Consider the following 22,396-nt stretch of genomic DNA (forward strand, 5'->3'; position numbering starts at 1 on the left):
GTGGGAAGGGGGAGGAGGGGAGGAGGGGGACGGGAAAAAGGGCTCACCAAACCCTCCTCATCGGTCCGGCAGGCTGAGAGCAAAGGCTCCAGCTGTCACGGGGGTTTTCGTTCAGACCTGGCAAGTTCCTCGTGCCCCACTCGTGGGGAGAGGATGCCGAAATGAAGAGCCATGAAGACCCATTTCAGAAGCGGTGGAGGGACATTATGAATAAATCCCATAATTATCATTATTATTGACGACGGTCATTTCTACTCCTTCACCCCAGAGGAAAATACCAGGACCCACGGAGACAATGTGTGATGAGGGTCGGGATAACGTTAGATCAGGTGCAAGACCTAAACTCCAGCAGTGACTTTCGGTGTCACTTGGGACATGTTAATGAACTTATCAGTGGCTCAGTTTCCCCACTGTGTAAAAAACACAACACAATCGACCCGGGGGATAATCCTCCTTCCCTACTCATCATGGCGTAATGGAGAGAGCACGGGCCTGGGAGTAAGTAGGTCATTTGTTCTAATCCCAGCTCCACCTCTTGTCTGCTGTGTGACCTTGGGCAAGTCACTTCACTTATCTGTGCCTCAGTTACTTCATCTGTAAAATGGGGATTGAGGTGTGAGTCCCACACGGGACAGGGATTATGTCCAGTTAGATTTGCTTGTAACCAATCCAGCGTTTAGTACAGTGTGTGGCATATAGTAATATAGTAATATGGTATATTAACAAATACCGTAATAATAATTATTATTATTCTTAGTCCCGCCTTGGGGTTAAATGGAGATCATCTGGACAACGATACTCTGGATTAGAGCTCAAGGCCATAGCAGGAGGAGAAATAGTATTGCCTAGCGGATGGAACACGGAGCTGGGAGTCAGAAATACCTGGCTCTAATCCCGGCTCCACCACTTGTCCGCGGTGTGACCTTGGACAAGTCACTTCACTTCACTTCTCTGGCCCTCAGTTACCTCATACTACTAATGATAATGGCATTTGTTAAGCACTTACTAGGTGCAAAGCACTGTTCTAAGCGCCGGGGAGGATACAAGGCGATCAGGTCGTCCCACGTAAAATGCCCATTTTACAGATGAGGTAACTGAGGTACAGAGAAGTGAAGTGACCTGCCCAAAGTCACACAGCTGACAAGCGGCGGAGCGGGGATTTGAACCCATGACCTCTGACTCCCCAGCCCGTGCTCTTTCCACTGAGCCATCTGTCAAATGGGAATTAAAACTGTAAGCCCCATGAGGGACAGGGATGGTGTCTGACCTGATTAACTTGTATCTATCCCAGCGCGTTCAGTTCAGTTCTGGGCACTGCAGTAAAGACTTAACAAATACCTTTAAAAAAAAAAAAAAGAGGAAGGGGCTTTAAAAGGGCTGGCAGGAGGTTTGTAGAGGAGACTACCGAGATGTCAACTCTGCTCCTCCCCCGTCCCGTCCCATCCCCTCAGCACCGTACTCGTCCGCTCAACTGTATATATCTTCGTCACCCTATTTATTTCGTTAATGGGCTGTACATCGCCTTGATTCTATTTATTTGCTATTGTTTTAATGAGATGTTCTTCCCCTCGATTCTATTTATTGCCACTGTTCTTGTCCGTCTCCCCCGGTCAGACCGTAAGCCTGTCAGAGGGCAGGGACTGTCTCTATCTGTTGCCGATTTGTCCATTCCAAGCGCTCAGTACAGTGCTCTGCACATAGTAAGCGCTCAATAAATACTACTGAATGAATGAATGTTAACCACACTACCAGAGTACCACCTGGTGCATGGTGCAAAGTGGCTGGTTTTGTCTACGTTTCCCAGGAAGCATAGGGATATTCCAGGAGGAAAGTAGGTCCTCTGTCAATCGTAGGGATACCCCATCCATTTTAGGGAGCTTCCCAAGTAAGGACTCAGCCAGCCCCATAACAGAGAAGCAGCGTAGCTCAGGGGAAAGAGCACGGGCTTGGGAGTCAGAGGTCATGGGTTCGAATCCCGCTTCCGGCCGACCCCTGGCGGGGCCGATCCGAGGACCTCACTAAACCATCCAATCGGTAGTAGCGACGGGCGGTGGGTGTCAGCTGTGTGACTGTGGGCAAGTCACTTCACTTCTCTGTGCCTCAGTTACTTCATCTGTAAAAGGGGGATTAAGACTGTGAGCCTCACGTGGGACAACCTGATTACCCTGTGTCTACCCCAGCGCTCAGAACAGTGCTCTGCACATAGTAAGCGCTTAAGAAATACCAACATTATTATAACAGAAACACATGGTTCCCGGCTTCTTTAATCAGACCATCATCTTGGCCCTGACCGTCTTGAGCCCCAGTGGCTTTCAATATTACCACGTAAATCTCATTTATTCATTCAATACTTCAGCACTTTCTGTTGCAATTCTTTCCCATTTATGGATCAAATCCTGACACTGACCATTATCTTATTTGGGAATCTGGGTCAGCCACGGTCACTGGGGCCTTCACAGAACTCTCAGCTGGGTCTTGGCTGGAGTTTTTAAGCCCATACTTTCCTTGGATCGCCCTACATACCAGATGGCCGATTTGGGTCTTGGTTTGGGATTATTACGGCTAAATAGTCCCAATTTCGATCTCTGAGGAAAAAGTCACAGGGTTTAAAATTTTGGAGGTAAATGCCACGTCACTCTCAAGATATTCTTATTCTTAGGTGTAGGAAGGGAAGGATATGGAAGTAGTCTCCCCACCCTTCCTCCTGGGGGACACCTGGAATTCTGGATTTCAGGATGGAGCCCCATCCAAGTTATTCATTCATTCAATCAATCAATCATATTTATCGAGCATCAATAATAATAATGGTATTTGTTAAGTGCTTACTATGAGCCAAGGACTGTTCTAAGCGCTGGAATAATTACGGTATTCGTTAAGTGCTGATTATGTGCCTGGCGTAAAGCACTGGGGTGGATACAAGCAACAAATTGGGCTGGACACACCCTGCAAGGGGTTCACAGTCTTAATCCCCATTTTACAGATGAGGTAAATGAGGCACAGAGTAGTAAAGTGGCTTGCCCAAGCCCTGATGGTAGACAGGTGGCAGAGCCAGGATTCGAACCCATGACCTTCTGATTTCCAGGCCCGTGCTCTATCCACTACGCCATGCTGCTTCTGTGTGCAAAGCGCTGTACAATGCGCTTGTACAGTACAACAACAAACAGACACATTACCTGCCCACAGCGAGCTCACAGTCTACAAAAGTAGCAATAATAATAATAACAGTTAAGGATAATAATAATAATAATAATTGTCTCAAGTCACACAGCAGACAAGCAGGTTTTAGAATCCAAGTCCTCCACCATCCTGGCCCGGGATCCTTCCACTAAGCTAAGCTGCTTCTCAATCACTCAGCAAACCTCTAGGGCCACAAAGGGGGAAGGGGAAACGGCTTCAACCGGCTCTCTTTTCCAGCACCCTGGAGGCCAGGGCTGTGGAGCAGAGAGAGGGAGATCTCATTGGTATCTGACCCTCAAGATGATGATGATGATGATCATGCTAATCAATAATAATAATGGTGGTATTCGTTAAGCACTTACTATGCGCCAGGCGACTGTACTAAGCACCGAGGTAGATACAAGGTAATCGGGTTGGACCCAATCCCCGCCCAAGTAGGGCTCACGGTCTTAATCCCCGTTTTCCGGATGAGGTATCTGAGGCACAGAGAAGTGAAGTGACTTGGCAGAACCAGAATTAGAACCCAGGACCTTCTGACTCCCAGGACCGTGCTCTATCCACTAAGCCACGCTGCCCTCCAAGAGGAGGTAGAGGGAGGTGGGAAGAGAGGACGAGAGACTCCGAGAATAGAAATCCCCCGGATAACTTCATCTGGCATTTCCCTAGGAGAAATTTCACTCCCAGACAGGTGCAGGGTGTGGGGGGGCAGCCATCCTCTGCCAACCCCAAAAAAACCTCCTTCGTCCCGATACGTATTAGGTATGCCTCAGTGGGAAGTCGCTCAGCGTTCATTTTCCAGTCCTGAGAACTCTTATTGGAAGAATGAACCTCCAGGAGCAGAAACAATCAGGAAACGAGAGCAAGGCTAATCCATTTAAGTGAGACTAAAACGGCATTTATTATTAATAGTAATAAAAAATAGGCTTAACTAGTGATGCTAGAAATTATCTGCCGGTCAAGCAGAGCGCCGAGTAAGCGGCAACTGGCAGGCTCACTGGAGCTGGTGGTGTGGAAGAGAGGAAGGGGAGGAGGAGAAAAAAGAGGGGGGCGGGGAGGGGAACGGGGCCGGGGCCAGCCTGGGAAAAGGCAATACTCTCCATCAGTCCTCGCTCCGAGACACTCGCGGATTTTCACCGGCTTCACCCCGTCAACTCAGAAATCACAAAGAGCTTCAAGCATCAAGACATTCTCCTCTGTTCCATCTTCATCACTGCCAGATGCACGCACCCGCGATTAAAAGAATGGAGAAATAAGAAGCTTACAGATTCACTCTCCCCAGCTGACACGGAGACTCACTGCCCCGATGGATCGATGTCTTTCCGGGTAACCACCCACCCAAGGGGGGAATTGACACTCCTTGCATCCAGCTCCCTGGCTGTTTCATGTGGCTCCTCTTAGCCCCCAGCCACACCGTGACCCTCGGAAAGGAGAGGAAGCGGTGCAACCTTGTGGAAAGAGCACTGGTCTGGGAGTCAGAGGAGCTGGGTTCTAATCCCGACTCCATCACTTGCCTGCTGTGTGATTTTGGGCAAGTCAGGTCGTTTCTTTGTACTTCAGTTGCCCTATCTGAATGAGGATTCAATTCAAGTTCGCCCTCCTACTTAGAGTGGGAGTCCCATGTGAGACAGGGATTGTGTCCAACCTGATAATCTTGTATATATCCATGCTTGGGACAGAGTAAGCACTTGAAGATCACCGTTATTATTAAATTATTGTCTTGGAAAATACTGATTTCACCCCTTGTTGGGCTGCTTCTTTGTGATCTACGTTCTCCAGCTGCATTTCTGGGATTCTCCCCGGGCATTTCCAAAGAAGCCCTGGGGATAGGCTGGGATTGGTGTCTAGACTTCTAGACTGTGAATAATGCACTCAGTACAGTGTTCTGCACACGCTAATAATGGTATTTTTAAGTGTTTACTATCTGTCAAGTGCTAGTCTCAATCCTGGGATAAATACAAGATAATCATGTCGGATACAGTCCCAGTCCCACTCCCACTTGGGGCTCACATTCTAAGGGAGAGGGAGAACGGATATTTCATCCCCATTTTATGGATGAGGAAACTGAGGCACAGGGAAGTGAAATGACTTGTCCATGATTACATCACATAGCAGGTAAGTGGCAGAGCGGGGAATCGATCCCTGGTCCTCTGACTCCCGGGCCCATGCTCTTTCCACTAGGGCATGTGGCTTCTTTGGGGTTCTATGAGAACTGGGGTCAGCAGGGGGTTATCCGGCCCATTTATTCAATCTGTCACCAAATCCTGTCGGTTCAACCTTCACGACATAGCTAAAATCTGCCCTTTCCTCTCCAACCAAATGGCTACGATGCTGCTCCAAGTACTTACCCTATCCCGCCTCAACTCCTACATCGGCCTCTTCGTTGACCTCCCTACCTCCCGTCTCTTCCCCATTCCAGTTCATATGTCATTCCCTTACCCAGATCATTTTTCTACAGAACTTCTCAGTTCATGTCTCCACACTTCCAGAAGAACCTCCGATGGTTGTCCATCCACTGCTGCATCCAACAGAAACTCCTTATCTTCGGCTTGAAAGCATTCAGTGGGGTCGCCCCCTCCGACCTTACCTCGTTAATCTCCTACCATAGCCCAGGCCACACATTTTGCTCCTCTGGTCCGTGGTTGCTCACTCTGCCCCCATCTCATCTATCTCTTCACTGACCCTTTCCCCATAACCGGTCTCTGGCCTGGAACTCCCTCCCCTTCCATATATGCCAGAACACCACTCTCCCCACCTCTAACATCTTATTAAGGTCACATACCCAAGAGGCCTTCCCCAATTAATCCCTCTTTACCCCAACTCTCTCTCTCCCTTCTGTGTCATCTATGTACTTGGATCTGTACCCTTTGGACCCTTGGTATTCACCCCACCCTCGGCCCCATAGCGTCTACGTGCACGGAAGCAAGTGTTTCCTAGTGGATAGACCATGGGTCTGGAAGTCAGAGGAAAAGGGTTCTAATCCCAGATCTGCCACTTCTCTGGTATGTGATCTCAAGCAAGCCACTTACATTTTCTGTGCCTCAGTTTCCTCACATGTAAAATGGGGATTAAGACTGGGACAGGGGCTGGGTCCAACTTGATTAACTTTTATCTATCCCAGCACTAAGTACAGTGCCCGGCACGTAGTGAGCGCTTAGCAAACACTTCTCCCCCCACAAAAAATAGTTACTAATTTCTATTAATGTCCGTCTCCTTCTCTAGACTGTACGTTTGTTGGGGGCAGGGATCGTGTCTACTAATTCTGTTGTCGTGCACTGTCCCAACCACTTAGAACAGCGCTCTGCACATAGTAAGTCTTCAATAAATACCATCAATTGGTTGATTAACGGACTGGCCGGCTTGAGGCGCTGAGTTCAGAGGGCAACTCCAGGAGGAACCCAAGACCTTCCCCTTGGTGAAAATCGTTTGGGGCATCCAAATTTCAGCTACTTCAAGGTACCTAGGTAAGTCCTACGGGACTAAGGCTCATTCACCGTCCCTGTAGCACGGTACTGCGCTTGCCTTCCGCATGGAGAAAACTATGGAGCCTCCCAGCCATGGCCACCTAAGAGAGGAGCTCTCTCCCAGTGAAGCCAGGCCAGGAAGGCAGAACCTCTCCGTTCTCTGTCACCTGATCTGATCCCTCCCTCTCGGCATTTGAATACCTCAGCAAGAACCCTGTTGTGACCGACAGCCTTTTGCCTCTGTTTCCCGCAGAGAGCAGGTTGATTTTCTTAGAAGAAAGCTGCTGCTTTTTCTCCTCTTTATCTTCAGCTCTGTCTAATTTCTCAGCATCTCTGGGTTCTGAGCAGCTTCCCGAACCTGCTGAGTTCCAACGGGTCTTTTGGAAAATCCTTGTCATCGCCCTTAGCTCTTTCTGCACAATAATGAGGTTTCTCACCTCCCCAGGGCTTCCCCGCCTCTAATCGTTACTGCCTCTTGCTCTCTGGCTTAAACGTGGGGTTAAACTGGAAACAACCCGACACCAGTTGGAAGGATCAATACGCCTGGCTGCAGAAGGATGGGGTCTGGAGACACAAGAAACCGAAATCCGCTTAGGCGACGGCAAAGGGAGAGTGGCAGCGTGAGGTTCTCACAGTCATCCTCTGATCTGGGCCGCAGCTGTGTCAGAGACAGGATTACTTCTCTGGCTGGGGAGGGAGCAGACGGGACGGGGTTGGGGAGGAGCAGAAAATGAAATTCTGCCTTTGTGTCCTGCCCAACTCTGGCTGGCTCCTTGAGTTTGGTCCCCTAGCAGCATCTTGGCATACGGGAGAGATCCTTTCTGGATCCCCCAGACCTCTGGAGGGAAGATCTGTGGAAGGAAAGGGGTTTAGGGAGTCACTTCTGGCGGCCAGGAGGAGAGCACAGAGCCAGGAGCCACCTGCTAGCGGTGGGCAAGAAGAAGCCACTCCGATATCATAAGCCCCATGCTCACTTTATTTTTTTCATGGTATTTGTTAAGCGCTTACTATGATGCAATCCATGTCCCACACGGGGCTCCCAGTCTTAATCTTGAGGACCAGCATGGCGTAGTGGATAGAGGCCGGGCCCGGGAATCAGAAGGTCATGGGTTCTAATTCCCCCTCCGACACTTGTCGCCGCGTGACCTCGGGCAAGTCACGTCACTTATCTGTGCCTCAATTACCACATCTGCAAAGTGGGAATTGAGACTGTGAGACCCACGTGGGACGGGGACTGTGTCCAACCCAATCTGCTTGTATCCACCCCAGCGCTTAGAACAGTGCCTGGCACATAGTAAGTGCTTAACAAATACCATAATTATTATTAAGCCCCATTTTACAGATGAGGTAGGTGAGGCCCAGAGAAGTGAACTAACTTACCCAAGGTCACACAGCAGACAAGTGACAGAGCTGGGATTAGAACTCAGGTCCTTCTGACTCCCAGGCCAATACCCTATCCATTAGGCCATGCTGCTTCCCTTTGTGGCCCGACTCAGACACAGATGGATTTAATCAGCTCAGCTGATCTGAAAAGATTTTGAAGGTGGAGGTAAGGGAGGCCAAATCTTCTGGACCTGCGTTGGAGCCCGTGTCGCGGAAGACACGGGAGAGGAGAATAGGGAACTGAGCTAGAGGTGCCCACTTCAGCCTTGGCAGTTTCCTGCTTCCTCTCCGCCCCCAACCCTTACATCTGATTAGGGAGGGGGCACAGAAGCAGAAACCCATGCTCTTGGCCGGCTCTCCGCTTGGTGCCGTGCCGAGAGCCAAATAGGACATTTGTGTATTTCATGATTATAATTTTATTGACAGACAGAGATATAACAGTTAAATCTAATGCATCCCAAAGGGTTGATAATTGGATGTAGACTGTATTCTGGCAGGAGGAGATATGTCTTAAATGCATCTAACTCTCAGAAATAGACTAGACTGTGATGGGTCGGAAGGTAGAGGAGGGAGAATTATGTAGCAGGGAGGAGTAGAAAGCAAACTTTCCTTCTGTCATTCCCTGCGTAAACTGCATCAGCCCCACACCACCATATTGCTCGCTCCAAAGCTTGAAGCGGACAGAGGAAAACGAGGTGGCGGTTACCGTGACCAGATGGTGACGTGTTCTGGCTCTCCTCCGTCTCACCGAGAGAGCCGTTCATTGAGCATTCTCTGTGCACCTCGCCGCCCCCCCCCCCCGCATCCCTGGATGGATATTCAGCGTACCCAAGATAGATGCGGGCTTGTGGCAGAAGGCAGTGGAACGTCTCTCCTTCGCCTCCCTCTCTCCCTTCAGTGACTCAAAATGGGAAGCAGGGTGGACTAGTTGGAAAAACACAAGCTTGGGCGTCAGAGACCTGGTTTTTAATCTTGGGTCTGGCACTCGCCTGCTGCGTGGCTTTGGGCAAATCACTTAACTTCCCTATGCCTCAGTTTCCTCAATTGTAAAATGGGGATTCAGTACCTGTTCTCGCTCCTACTTAGACTGTGAGCCCCAAGTGGGACAGGGCTTTTGTCCAACCTGATTAACTTCTTTGTACCCCAGGACTTAGAACAGTGTTTGACAAACAGTAAGCTCCTAACGATTTTATTATAATTATCATCATCCTCACCATTATAATTATTATCATTACAGTCCTGTCTGGAGGTCACCTGACCTCTTGAGGTCACTTTAGGCTTGAGGTGAAGATGGCTTTGGCCACAGAGAAGTCCCGGATCCTAAGGAATGCTGCCCCTCTCTTGCAGATCAGCCGGAAGCTTATTTATTGGAGTTTTCTGAGATATTTCGGGAGGCCCGGATGGACGGATGCCCGGATAGAGCTCTTGGGTCCCCGTCTCCTAGTTTGGGCCGGTCTTAAGCCAGATAAGCGGGTGGTTGAGTCAAGAGCCTCTGAGGAGTGCCTTTCTACCTGACAGAGGCCTTCCCAAGAGTTGGACCCCAAGACCAGCCTTCAGGCTCCTTGGATGAAAGAAGTGTTCTTGTTGTAGTCCTTATCGCCTCGCTGACTTACGGTGCGTGAATCTAGGAGGGGTGCAGAGCGCCATAGTGCTCAACACTCGGCATGCAATTATGCAGTAACGCAGATAATAACTCGGGTGGTGAGACACCTCAAGATGTCACACCGCGGCAATTTCATTGAATGATGTGACCCAGTGCAACTTGCGACAACTCCCAGCCAATCACACGGAAACTCCCCACCTGCACAGCAAATGCGGAGCATATAATCCTGAGAGAAGCAGGGATCTCGGACGGCTGTAGAAGACTAGAGTCCCATGCTGAATTTCCGAGCTCCTCCAGGGGTCTGGAAACGCCTCCCTCAACTCATGACTCGGATGTTTGCCAAAAGAAAATGAACCTGGCATTTTTTCTGCATTATTATTATCATTATTATATTTGTTAAGAACTTACTACGTGTCAAACACTGTTCAAAGTGCTGAGATAGATACCAGTAAATCCGTTCGGAGACGGTCCCCGTCCCGCATTGGGGCTCACGGTCTAAATAGGAAGGAGAACAGGTGTAACCTCCCCATTTTACAGTTGAGGAAAACGAGGCCCAGAGAAGTGACCTGATTTGTCTAAGGTCACACAGCAGGCAAGTGGCAGTTTGTAGGCAGAGGTTAGCAGGCCCAGTGACAGAGCTTCGGGGAGACGGGCGCATCTGCAATCCCCAAATAATACAAGCCCAGGCCAATCCAGGCAACGGGAAGGAGTAGGTGTTTTTTTCAAGAAGGCTGTCCCCTCTCAAGCCAAATGACGTCTTTCAAATGCCGCGGTCCTCTGGAGAGGAGAAGGAGAGGCTTGAGAGCACGCCCCTCTGAGTTTGGACTGTGCCACGGAGAAGTCCAGAGCCCATATCCTGATGGCCCTATCGGGACGGAATGTGAAATACTGGCCGTGATTCACCAACACCTTTCCTCCCTCCCAAAGGGAACAAACTTCACAGCTCAGCTCAAACTTCCTCTGACGCCCTGTCGGGCCCGGCACAGGAACCGGTGGCGTCCTCGTCGTAAAAGATAGCCCTTGGACCTCCCCTCCAGCCCCATGCTGCTAAAGAGCACATTTACACGCTCCCCACACGCGTAGTAAAATCCCAATCTGCCAAGCGGCTTTATCTGTTTTCTCCACCGTGTTGCCATTCGCTTTCAGCGAACAGCTGGACCGCAGGGGTTTCTGCTCCCCTTACGAGACTCCTGTCCCTGTTAGCGAGTATCAGTTGAGCTAATGGAGAAGTGGCAAGCGCGGTGGGTTGGGAGGTGGGGGGGGGCCGATGAGGACTTCTGAACCATTTACAGGTCTTTCGGAGTCACAGCGCCAGACGTGGAGAACACACACACACTTCGGAGGGGGCTCCCTGCCTGCCGGTCCCTGGCCCCGAGCCAGGTTTCCACCCCCTTCCCCCACAACAAGTCATAAGCTCCCAGCTCCACTCTGAAATTAGCTCTCCCCTCAACCATCCCGGGGAGCGTTAGCAGTAAAAAAATCTACAAGCTGGGAGGAAGGAGTAGCTGTGAAAGGAGTGGAGGGGAATGGGCCGATGCAGATCCGTGCTCTAGAGACACCCCTGGAACCCTGGCCCTGAGATTCTCACCCCACCCCCCGCCGGAGATGCCCTGAGATTCTCACCGGGGAGATGCTCAGCTCCCTTTGCACTATCTGTGAAAGTGGGAGGGAAGGAGGGAAGGGAGGCCACCAGTCAGGTTCAGGTATTAATAATGATAATAACGTTGGTATCTGTTAAGCGCTTACTATGTGCCCGAGCACTGTTCTAAGCACTGGGGTATACAGGGTAATCAGGTTGTCCCACATGAGGCTCACAGTCTTAATCCCCATTTTACAGATGAGGTAACTGAGGCTCAGAGAAGTGAAGTGACTTGCCCACAGTCACCCAGCTGCCAAGTGGCACCGTGGATGGCACGACCGTCCTTCCCATCTCTCAGGCCCGCAATCTCGGTGTCATCCTTGACTCGTCCCTCTCGTTCACCCCACACATCCTATCCGTTACCGAGACCTGCCGGTTTCACCTCTACGATATCGCCAAGATCCACCCTTTCCTCTCCACCCAAACGGCTACCTTACTGTTACGGGCTCTCGTTATATCCCAGCTAGACTACTGTGTCGGCCTTCTCTCTGACCTCCCTTCCTCCTCTCTCGCCCCGCTCCGGTCTATTCTTCACTCCGCCGCCCGGCTCATCTTCCCGCAGAAACCATCTGGGCCTGTCACTCCCCTTCTTAAACAACTCCAGCGGTTGCCTATCGACCTCCGCTCCAAACAAAAACTCCTCACTCTAGGCTTCGAGGCTCTCCGTCACCTCGCCCCTTCCTACCTCTCCTCCCTTCTCTCTTTCTACCGCCCACCCCGCACGCTCCGCTCCTCCGCCGCCCACCTCCTCGCCGTCCCTCGGTCTCGCCCATCCCGCCGTCGACCCCCGGGTCGCGTCCTCCCGCGGTCCCGGAACGCCCTCCCTCCTCACCTCCGCCAAACTGATTCTCTTTCCCTCTTCAAAACCCTACTTAAAAATCACCTCCTCCAAGAGGCGTTCCCAGACTGAGCTCCTCTTCCCCCTCTACTCCCTCTGCCATCCCCCCTTTACCTCTCCGCAGCTAAAGCCTCATTTTCCCCTTTTCCCTCTGCTCCTCCACCTCTCCCTTCCCATCCCCACAGCACCGTACTCGTCCGCTCGACTGTATATATTTTCGTTACCCTATTTATTTTGTTAATGAATTGTACATCGCCTCGATTCTATTTAGTTGCCATCGGTTTTTACGAGACGTTCTTCCCCTCGACGCTGTTTATCGCCATCGTTCTCGTCTGTCCGTCTCCCCCGATTAGACCGTAAGCCCGTCGAACGGCAGGGACCGTCTCTATCTGTTGCCGACTTGTTCATCCCAAGCGCTTAGTACAGTGCTCTGCACATAGTAAGCGCTCAATAAATACTATTGAATGAATGAATGAAAGTGGCAGAGCTGGGATTCGAACCCATGACCTCTGACTCCCAAGCCCATGCTCTTTCCACTGAGTCACGCTGCTTCTCTTATTATTGGACTGTGTCCAACCTGATTAGCTTGTATCTACTCTAGCACTTAGTACAGTCCCCGGCACGTAGTAAGCACTTAACAGATACCGTTAAAAAAAATCCCCCCAATAGCACTCATGTCCATAGCCATACACTCCGTTGCTCTCCCTGCCTGCAATTTATTTTAATGTCCGCCTCACTCGCTAGATTGTAAACTCTTGGAGGACAGTGATCTCGTGCTTACTCTATTGTACTATACTCTCTTGGGAAATTCCTTCATCTCTGTGCCTTTGTTTCCCCAAATGGGGACTGGGGCTAAGAATACCCGTCTTCCCTTTGCCCCTGGGCAGGGACGCTGGGAGAATAAGGGAGTTGATCCAAGTCCCCTCCATTTCCAAATGGTTTGGAGAGAGTCCAGTGGAAAGAGCCCGGGCTTGGGAGTCAGAGGTCATGGGTTCGAATCCTAGCTCTGCCACTTGTCAGCTGGGTGACTGTGGGCAAGTCACTTCACTTCTCTGTGCCTCAGTTCCCTCATCTGTAAAATGGGGATGAAGACTGTGAGCCCCACGTGGGACAACCCGATTCCCCTGTATCTACCCCAGCGCTTAAAACAGTGCTCTGCACATAGTAAGCGCTTAACAAATACCAACATTATTATTATTATTCTTTCAGAACTAAATAATGCCACAACTCATTAAGTCTGTCTCAGCTCCCCCTGCACCCCCATCTCAGAAAGATCTCAACCTTCCCCATATTCAAATCCCTCCTAAAATTCCACCTCTTCCAGGAAGGTTTCCCCCATGGATCTCCCAGAACACTGAGCCACCTCATTACCTCCCCATACTTTTTTTTAACGCTGATCATTAAGCATTTATTCTCCTCCCCCTCCCATCCCCTAATTGTAGGTGTTCCTCAAGGGTCAATTCTTGGTCCCCTTCTGTTCTCCATCTACACTCCCTCCCTCATTCGCTCCTATGGCTTCAACTAGCATCTATTCACAGAGGACACCCGAATCTCCATCTCCTCCCCCGTTCTTTCTTCTTCCAGGCTCGCATCTCCTCCGGCCTTCAGGACATCTCCACCCGGATGTCCGCCCGCCACCTACAACTCAACGTGTCCAAGACCGAGCTCCTTCCCTTCCCTCCCAAACCCCGTCCCCTCCCTGACTTTCCCGTCACTGTGGACGGCACTACCGTCCTTCCCGCCTCACAGGCCCGCAACCTTGGTATCATCCTTGACTCCGCTCTCTCATTCACCCCACACATCCAATGTGTCACCAAAACCTGCCGATCTCACCTTCACGACGTCGCTAAGATCGGCCCTTTCCTCTCCATCCAAAGCACTACCTTGTCGGTACAATCTCTCATCATGTCCCGACTAGCTTACTGAATCAGCCTCCTTTCTGATCTCCCATCCTCCTGTCTCTCCTGCTTCATTCTAAACTTCATTCTGCTGCCCGGATTATCTTTCTACAGAAACGCTCAGGGCATGTCACCCCCCTCCTCAAAAATCTCCAGCGGTTGCCTACCAACCTTCGCATGAAGCAAAAACTCCTCACTCTTGGCTTCAAAGCTCTCCATCACCCCGCCCTCTCCTACCTCACCTCCCTCTCTCCTTCTACAGTCCAGCTCGCACACTCCGCTCCTCTGCCGCTCGCTTCCTCGCTGTGCCTCGTTCCCACCTGCCCCACCGTCGACCCCTGGCCCACGTTTTACCTCCGGTCCGGAATGCCCTCCCTCCTCACATCTGCCAAACTAGCTCTCTCGCCCCCTTCAAACTCCTACTGAGAGCTCACCTCCTCCAGGAGGCCTTCCCAGACTGAATCCCCCCTTTTCCTCTCCTCTTCCTCCCCTCCCCATTGCCCCTACTCCCTCCCTCTGCTCTACTCCCTTCCCTGTCCCACAACACTTGTGTACATTTGTACGTATTTATTAATCTATTTATTTTATTACTGAGGTGTATATATCTATAATTCTATTTATCTATTTTGATGCTACTGATGCCTGTCTACTTGTTTTGTTCTGTTGTCTGTCTCCCCCTTCTAGACTGTGAGCCCCTTTCTGGATAGGGATTGTCTCTATCTGTTGCCGAACCGTACTTTCCGAACGCTTAGTACAGTGCTCTGCACACAGTAAGGGCTCAATAAATACGACTGAATGACCGAACGGATTTACCAGGTGCCAAGCACTGCACTATCCCTTCAGGCAAATCGAACAGGGACCGTGGCTAAATCCCAACAAGAACAGTGGTATTTATTGAGTCCTTACTGTGCACAGAGCACTGTGCTAAGCACTTGGGAGAAGACATTCCCTGCCCACAACGAACTTACGGTCTAATGCGAGAGCCAGACGTGGACATCATAATTTATATTATATAATTCATCGATAGGTACGTAAGTGCTGTGGGGCTTAGGGTGTCCCATCTGTGTATTCTCGCCCAGCGGGACTACAGTGCTCTGCGCATTGTAGCTGCTCAATATATTCCATTTTTTCTACTACTACCAGTACAACTATTGCTCTCTTTAGCACGCGTATATACGTAAATATTCATTCTGATATCATTTTTATCTCTCCCTTTAGAGCGTAAGCTCCTAAGCGCCGTGGCTCAGTGGAAAGAGCCCGAGCGTGGGAGTCGGAGGTCATGGGCTCGAATCCCAGCTCCGCCACTTGTCAGCTGTGTGACTGTGGGCAGGTCACTTAACTTCTCTGGGCCCAAGTTCCCTCCTCTGTAAAACGGGGATTAACTGGGAGCCTCACGTGGGACAACTTGATTACCCTGCATCTACCTCAGCGCTTAGAACAGTGCTCTGCACATAGTAAGCGCTTAACAAATACCAGCATTATTATTATGGGCAGGAAATGTGTAACACCTTCAGTCTGTTCTTCCCAAGAAGTTAATACAGTGCCCAGAGCCAAATGAGCATCAGATATCTGTTACTATTACTATTAATAATAATTGTAGTATTTTCTATGGGCTAAGCACTGGTCTAAATGCCGGGGTAGATAAAAGGTAATGAGGTTGTCCCACGCGGGGCTCACGGTCTTAATCCCCATTTTAGAGATGAGGAAACTGAGGCACAGAGAAGTTAGGTGACTTGCCCAGGGCCACACAGCAGACACGCGACAGAGCTGCGATTAGAACTCAAGTGCTACTACTATTACTACTACTAATAATCACGGTATTTGTTAAGTGCTTACTGTGTGCCAAGCACTGTTCGTGCACTGGGGTTGATATGCGGTAATCGGGTTGGGCACAGTCCCCGTCCCACACGGGGCTCACGGGCTTCATCCCCATTTTGCAGATGAGGGCACTGAGGTCCAGAGAAATAAAGTGACCAGCCCGAGGTCACACAGCAGACAAGTGGCAGAGCAGGGATTCGAACCCAGGTCCTACTTCTCACACTGCTGTTGCTTCTTCTATTACTTCCTACAACCTCGTCCACTCCTCAGTGAGGGTAAGTAAGCCATGATCCTGGAAAAGTCTGGGGTATTCCTAAAATACACAGTCAATCCATCGCATTTATCGAGTGCTTACTGTGCGGAGCGCACGATACTACTTGCTTGGGAAAGTACAATAAAACAGAGTTAGTAATAATAATGATGGTATGTGTTAAGCACTTACTATGTGCCAAGCACTGCTCTAAGGACCGGGTTATACACAGGGTAATTCGGTCGTCCCACGTGGGGCTCACGGTCTTAATCCCCATTTTACAGATGAGGGAACTGAGGCACAGAGAAGTTAAGGGACTTGCCCAAAGTCACCCAGCTGATAAGTGGCGGACAGGGATTAGAACTCACGACCTCTGACTCCCAAGCCCACGCTCTTTCCACTAAGACTTGCTGTTTCAATACATTCCCTGCCCACAGGGAGTTTACAGTCTAGAGGGGGAGACAGACATTAAATACGTAAATTACGGATATGAGCGTAAGTTCTGTGGGACGGAGGGTGAGGTAAATATCAAGTGTTTAGCGGCGTGGCTCAGTGGAAAGAGCCCGGGTTTGGGAGTCAGAAGTCGTGGGCTCGAATCCCGGCTCTGCCACTTGTCGGCTGTGTGACTGTGGGCAAGTCACGTCACTTCTCTGGGCCTCAGTTTCCTCATCTGGAAAATGGGGATCAACTGTGAGCCTCCCGTGGGACGACCTGATTCCCCTGTCTCTCCCCCAGCGCTTAGAACAGTGCTCTGCACATAGTAAGCGCTTAACAAATACCAACGTTATTACTACAGATCCAAGAGCGTAAGCGACACAGAAAGGAGAGGGAGCAGGGGAAATGAGGGTTCAGCTGGGGAAGGATCTAAGAAGCGTTTTGAGCTATTTAGAAAAAAGGCTCAGTTCAGGGTCAAATTGATACTTTGTTTTTTAGCTCTCAAGGGTGTAGCAAAACCCCTTTGGAAACCGCGGAGGGGAGAGCCGTCTCCCTCAGTCCTGTCCCTCCTTCGTTTGAAGCCGGCGGGTACCTGTTTCAAGAGGTTAATCACGACCTCGGCGGTAACTGTCTGCCCCGCTTCTCCTTTTACCTTCTCCTGCATTCAGGAAATGCTCTGGGGTGGAAGAGCAGTAGTGATCACGCCAAGATCAGAATCAATCCCTAGCAGCGGATGTCTTTCATTCATTCATTCAACAGTATTTATTGAGCGCTTACTGTGTGCAGAGCGCTGTACTAAGCGCTCAGAATGTACAATTCCAAACAGTGCTATGTGCCCTTGGGTGCCCACCCCCTCAGAAGGGTGATATAACCTTCTTCACTGAGCCTGGGGGTGGACAACCCCAGAGTTTCAGCTCCTTACGGGCAAGTGGGGTTCTCCTTCTACGCAGACCCAAGATGTTCTCCTGTGCGGAGGGAAGAATCGCGTTATTAGAGAGACGCACAGCGGAGTGGTTTCTTAGGTCACGTGGACGTGAAAGCCGTGCCCCATCAAGGCTCTGATGCTTTCTGGGGATGACAGTGGAGCCTGATTTCAGGGGTTAAGCTAAGGTCGTGACCTTGAGGCCAAAGGGAGTTCCTTAGTTATCTGTCCTCCTTTCTTATATTACCCTATTTATTTTGTTAATGAAATGTACATCGCCTCGATTCTGTTTATCTGCCATTGCTTTAATGAGCTGTCCATCCCCTCGATTCTGTTTATTGCCATTGTTCTCGTCTGTCCGTCTCCCCCCCATTAGACCGCAAGCCCCTCAGAGGGCAGGGACTGTATCCGTTACCGATTTGTCCATTCCAAGCGCTTAGTACAGTGCTCTGCACATAGTAAGCGCTCAATAAATACTATTGAATGAATGAATGAATACTATGGGGCAATGGAGGAAGAGAGCGGGGAGGTGATAAGCTCCTTGAGGGGGCGGATTGCGTCTGCTTACTCTACTGTATCGTACTCTCCCAAGCACTTAGTACAGTGCTCTGCACACAGTAAACGCTCAGTAAATACCCGACACCAGCTCACAATCATTCGGAGGCTGATTATCCAGCCGGTGGCTGTTAGATTTTGCTCTCCCAAGCGCTTAGAACGGCGCTCTGTACAAAATAAGCCCTCAATAAATACAATTGACTGATCGATCCAGTTGTTGCCCTCCCGATAGGCGTTTCAGGGCCCTCAGATTCTTCACTGGAGGGCGGGGAGGAAAAGGGAAGGGGAAACCAAATCCCCACCGGCCGATTTTGCTACTTGTTAGATTTAGGGGTGGAGGAGGCTGAATTTATTATCTACCACGAGGTTTTGGGATTAACTATGGATTTCAATTATCCACGCCGTCTGAGCCAAGGAGGCGGCTTCCTTCGCTCTTGGCCCCGACCAACAGATCTCACAGTGCTCTGGGGGTGTGGGTCTTAAATCAGTTTCAGTCCACTGCCAGCGCGTAGGAAACCACGTCATCGATTCCGAGTCTCACAAAGTACCGTGGAATTTATGACCGAGAAACAAACTATTTATTCAGCAGTCACTGTAACAACGGTGAGAGTGACTCATTCCTCTTCCTTTTTGCAGGGCCCGGGGTTGCGTGGCTCAGTCTCCGAGAGGGAAATATTTAGGCAAGGGGAGGAATCGAGGACTCTGCTTCTAGATCGTAAGCTCCTTGTGGGGGGGACTGTGTCGGCGTACTATACCGTCACTCTCGGGCTCTGCAGTTAGTCGATTGTATTTATTTAGCGCTTACTAAGTGCTTGGGAGAGTATAGCACAGCAACGTAACAGACACATTCCCTGCCCACAACAAGCTTGCAGTCTGCCGTACCCAATAGACTCTCACTGAATACCACTGATGGATTGAGCGATTAATTGCCGACGCCTCTCCCACACCTGAAACTCCCTCCCCCTTCATATTTGACAGATCACCACTCTCCCCACCTTCAAAGACTTATTGAAATCACATCTCCTCCAAGAAGCCTTCCCTGACTAAGCCCTCACTTAATAATAATGTTGGTATTTGTTAAGCGCTTACTATGTGCAGAGCACTGTTCTAAGCGCTGGGGGAGATACGGGGTCATCGGGTTGTCCCACGTGAGACTCACAGTTAATCCCCATTTTACCGATGAGGGAACTGAGGCCCAGAGAAGTGAAGTGACTCGCCCACAGTCACACAGGTGACGAGCGGCAGAGACGGGAGTCGAACCCATGACCCCTGACTCCGAAGCCCGGGCTCTTTCCACTGAGCCACGCTGCTTCTCCCTTCTGCATCATCCTTGCAGTCAGATTTGTATCCTCAGCCCCACAGCACTTACGTTCATATAAATAATCTATTTAAGCTGTGAGAAGCAGCTTGGCTCAGTGGAAAGAGCCCGGGCTTGGGAGTCAGAGGTCATGGGTTCGACTCCCGGCTCTGCCGCTCGTCAGCTGTGTGACGGTGGGCGAGTCACTTCACTTCTCTGGGCCTCAGTTCCCTCATCTGTAAAATGGGGATTAACTGTGAGCCTCACGTGGGACGACCTGATTACCCTGTATCTACCTCAGGGCTTAGAACAGTGCTCTGCACATAGTAAGCACTTAACAAATACCAACATTATCATTATTATTACTAATCTACTAATTCCTGCCATACTCTCTCTTTTTTAAAAAATGGCACTTGTTAAGCGCCTACTATGTGCCAGGCACTGTACCAAGCACTGGGATAGATACAAGGTCGTCAGGTTGGAAACAGTCCCTGTCCCCCATGGTACTCACTGACTTAATCTCCATGTTACAGATGAAGTAACTGAGGCACAGGGAAGTGAAGTGACTTGCCCAAGATCACACGGCAGATAAGTGGCAGAGTTGGGATTAGAACCCAGGTTCTTCTGATTCCCAGGCCCATTCTCTATGTACTAGGCCACACTGCTTCTCTGCTGGGCCACCCTGCTTCTCTCCCAAGCATTTAGCACAGTGCTCAGCCCAGGGTCAGTGCTCACTCATTACTCTTGATGGACAGATTGATTAAACTGTCTATTTCCCAGGTGATTTAGCACCACCTCCCAAGGACGATGATAGGTCACGGGTCATGGGAGAGCCTCCGTCTCCCATGGACAGGAACCCTGACTCTAAGAGCTAGCTGAGTCTGTAGTTCAACTTGGAGGCAAGAGCTTGCAGAGAGATGGGCAAGCAAAGCGGGATCCCGTTCAATCAATCCATCAATCAATCAATGTCATTTTCGAGCCCTCACTGCATGCAGAGTACTGTATTAAGTGCTTGAAAGCGTACAATACCACAGAGTTAGTGGACCCAGTCGCTGCACTCAAGGAGCTTCCAGTCTTGTGTTCAGGTGGCAAAGACAACCCAGTCCTCTCCCACCATCTTGATCCCCGACCCAGGGATATTCTCGGAAAACCGTGAACTCACAAGCACATTGTTGAAGGAAAAATCCCAGACGAGTAATGATGGTAAAGGACAGTTTTCCAGCTGCATATAAAGTATCGAATGGCTTTATCTGGTGAGGGGTTGTTAAGTTTCCTAAAGCCCCGTGCTTTAGAGGATCCAAGCCTCCAAGTCATCCAGCTCAGCAGAGCCTCTAGGCTGAATTATCTGAGAAAATATTGGGAGATAATCCCAGTGATTTTCAGACAAAATCCTGCTGAGCTGGATAGGTGATGCGTGCGTGGACTAAACTGTACTGTGAAAATGGTTGGGGAGGGGAGGTGGGGGGGAGACAAAGGGGAAAGAGAAAATGGAGGAGGGGAGAGGAAGAGAGAGAAAGAAGGTGGGACAGAGAGAGAGAAGAAGGAAGAGGACAGAGGAGGGTGGGGAGTGGAGGGAAAGACGAAAAGGAGAGAGAGAAAGTGGAAAGAAGGGCGGGAGGAAAGAAGGAAGAAGAGGGAGAAGGAGGAATGGGAGGAAGAAGGCAGAGGTGAGAGGAGGGATGATGGGATGGAGGGAAAGACAAAGAGAAAAAAAGGAGAGAGAGAGGAAGGAAGAGTGGGATGGAGGGAAGAAGGAAGAAGAGAGAGAAGGATGGAAGGAGGGAGGGAAAGAGGAAAAAAGCAGAGAGAATAAGAGAAGAGGGAGGGAGCGAGGGGAGGAGGAAGGGAAGGAGGGCAAGAGGGAGGAGGAAAGGAAGGATGAGGAGAGAGAAGGAGAAATGGGGGAGAGGGAGGGAAAGACTAAGCCGGGGGTGTGGAAAAGAGAGAGAGTCACTGTGCTCTGGTTAGTTTACTTTGCATGATATTAATGATTTAGGGAAGAAAATCATTTTACACCTCTCCGTTTTGCTTCATCATCTCCCTGGCAGGGCGACAGAGCCCAGCCAGCCTGAGCCGAAGGATAAACATCTGGCTACTTGCAGACATCTGATCCTGCCAACACAGCCTGCCAGCTTGCCCTCCGCACTCTGCCCGCCTGGGGCTGGCCCACCGGCTCCCACCTGCCTGGACCTCATTTGGCTCGGCTTTTCAGTTTCAGGTTGGACTCCAGAACTGACAGTTTGTGATGTCCCTCAGGACGATCTAGTCCTTTCTGATCTGGTGATGACCTGCGTTGGTCTATTTTCAGGGGCTCCAATTCATCCATCAATAATAATAATGTTGGTATTTGTTAAGCGCTTACTATGTGCAGAGCACCGTTCTAAGCGCTGGGGGAGATACAGGGTCATCAGGTGGGCCCACGGGAGGCTCACAGTTAACCCCCATTTTACAGATGAGGGAACTGAGGCACAGAGAAGTGAAGTGACTTGCCCACAGTCACCCGGCTAAGTGGCAGAGCCGGGATTCGAACCCATGAACTCTGACTCCCAAGCCCGGACTCTTTCCACCGAGCCACACTGCTTCTCGATCAATCAACCAATCGGTCATTCCACAGTGGTGACTGAGCATCCCGGCTCTGCCACTTAGCCGGGTGACTGTGGGCAAGTCACTTCACTTCTCTGTGCCTCAGTTACCTCATCCGTAAAATGGGGATGAAGACTGTGAGCCTCACGTGGGACAACCTGATTATCCTGTATCTCCCCCAGCGCTTAGAACAGTGCTCTGCACATAGTAAACGCTTAACAAACGCCAACATTATTATTATTATTATTATCTGCCGGGTGCAGAGAGCACTGCGCTAGGTGTGTAGGAGAGTATAAAATGATTAGTAGACCTGATCCCTGCCCTCAAGGAGTCCACAATTTCCCTCAGAGGAGAGATCTCACACGCAGACCCACCCCTCTCATCTCTCTAACCAAAGGATTGGTTTTTTTAACGGTATTTGTAAAGGGCTAACTATGTGTCGAGCACTGTTCTAAGCGTTTGGGTAGATACAGGTCAATTAGATTGGACCCAGTCCCACATGGGACTCAGGTCAGAAGGGTGCCCTGAGAGGTCAAT

General features: G+C 50.3%; 1 protein-coding gene and 1 long non-coding RNA gene across 2 annotated transcripts in view; one reads left to right on the forward strand and one right to left on the reverse strand.

The window, feature by feature from the left end:
- The window catches only part of LOC107547863 (transmembrane protein 263-like), a 403,142-nt gene that overhangs the window by 107,358 nt on the left and 273,388 nt on the right, over positions 1-22,396 (reverse strand). The window lies entirely within an intron of this gene.
- On the forward strand, positions 1,990-17,833 carry LOC103170358. Its single transcript, XR_486118.2, has 3 exons — positions 1,990-2,056; positions 8,036-8,039; positions 17,817-17,833. It is a non-coding gene; the product is annotated as an uncharacterized LOC103170358 (long non-coding RNA).

This window comes from Ornithorhynchus anatinus, chromosome 3, assembly GCF_004115215.2.
Source record: "Ornithorhynchus anatinus isolate Pmale09 chromosome 3, mOrnAna1.pri.v4, whole genome shotgun sequence".
Lineage (NCBI taxonomy): Eukaryota > Metazoa > Chordata > Mammalia > Monotremata > Ornithorhynchidae > Ornithorhynchus > Ornithorhynchus anatinus.